At 40.6% G+C, this 1,816-nt stretch overlaps 1 pseudogene; it reads right to left on the reverse strand.

The window, feature by feature from the left end:
• Nucleotides 1-381: 381 nt before the first annotated feature.
• On the reverse strand, nucleotides 382-500 carry LOC112482969 (annotated as a pseudogene).
• Nucleotides 501-1,816: the final 1,316 nt, after the last annotated feature.

Here is a 1,816-nt window from a genome sequence, read left to right on the forward strand (position 1 = left end):
CTGGCTTCCCTCATTCTCTAGCTTGCCAACTACACGTCATGGAACTATTTAACCTTCATAATTCCATGAACTGATTCCTATAAAATATATATTTTTGTAAATACATATGTCTATACTTTTAATAATATATACGTGTGTGTGTGTGGCTCTTATTGGTTCTGTTTCTCTGGAGAAACCCAACTATTACAACAATCAATTAGTTTTAAAGTTCTGATCTGACTACAATACTTTTATTTATTTATTTATTTATCTCTCTATCTATCTATTTATTTATTTATTTATTTTTAGGCGAGGCAACCCTTGGTCGACCTCACAGATTGCAAGGACCTTATCAGCTTACAAACCTTTATTATTTTATTTTATTTTTATTTTTATTTTTTACGCCTATAGCACCTGGTCTTACTATGTGGTCTCCCATCCAAGTACTAACCAGGCCCAACCCTGCTTAGCTTCTGAGAACAGATGAGATCGGGCTTGTTCAGGGTGGCATGGCCGTAGACTGAATACAATACTTTAGATGTGGCCAGGCCAGCACAGGAGAAAGCAGAGCTATCTTCATCCTTCTGAAGAATATATGTTCAGCAATTCAGCCTAAGCATCCTTTAGCTTTTTTGACTCCCGTTATCAATATGCGAAGCCTAATACAGGGCGATCACAACTCCTGCTTTACCCAGGACAGTCCCCAATTTTGCTGTTGTCCTGGCAAAACTATTAATAATGATCCTTTTTACTCTCAAGTGCCCCACTTTGGGTGATAAACGGAATGGTTTCCTTACTTATACGAGACATGGCGGCAACCATGTCTTTCTTACGGGTGCGATCGCTTAGGCTAGTCTTTCTGGGATAAAACTGGGACTCGAATCCAAACTCTCAAATTTAGCCATGGTAAATTTCGTGTCATTGGATTCAGCCCATGTTCGACTGCACTGATAGTCCCTTTCCTCAGCGCTCTCTGTCCGCTTCACCCTGTGATTCTGCAGTGCCCTCGCCCTGCGGATTGGTGTCATTCTCCAGCTCTCGGTCTGGCCATTCGCTTGCTTTAGTCAATGAAATGCGAACAGACTGGAGAATGTACATTCGGGAACGTGGGCAGTCGTCTGTGAGTTGGCCCACAGCTACGAACTGGTTAACCACTCTAGTCTCTTTCTCTCACTCCCCTGCTGCTGAAATTTCATTTAGAACATCTCAGAATTTTTCTCTCGTCAGGGGAATATTGGTGAAGGGAAACGGGCATTCTTTGCACTCTTCTTGAAGCTCTTCTAGAGATTTGAAACTGTTTTTTTTTTTTTTTTTTAGGTGAAAAATATCATCTTGAGCACGCTCATTCACTACTGGTGAGATAAAATGGTGCAGCCAGGATGAGGAACCATGTGGCGGTTCTTCAAAAAATTAAACACGGAATTACCATATGACCCAGCAATTCTACTTCTGAGTATGTACCCCAAAGAACTCTAAACTGGGACTCGGACAGACACTTGTATTCTCATATTCATAGCGGCATTATTCACGGTAGCCATGAGGTGAAATCACCCAAGTATCTGTTGACAGATGAATGGTATATAAATTCAATGAAATTAAGCCTTAAACAGGAAAGAAATTCTGACACGTGTTATAACAGGGATAAACCTTGATGATATTATGCTAAGTGAAATAAGTCAGTTACGAAAGGACCAATGTTACATGATTCCTCTTATATGAGGTACCTAGAGTAGTTAATTTTATAGAAGGAGGGGTGCCGGCATATGCCACCCCAAAACATGCCTCTTTGGCATATGAATTGTTTTGAATTAAAAGCCACTGAGACCCAGATGTAGGG

The sequence above is a fragment of the Pteropus alecto genome, unplaced genomic scaffold (assembly GCF_000325575.1).
Source record: "Pteropus alecto unplaced genomic scaffold, ASM32557v1 scaffold16, whole genome shotgun sequence".
Taxonomy (NCBI): domain Eukaryota; kingdom Metazoa; phylum Chordata; class Mammalia; order Chiroptera; family Pteropodidae; genus Pteropus; species Pteropus alecto.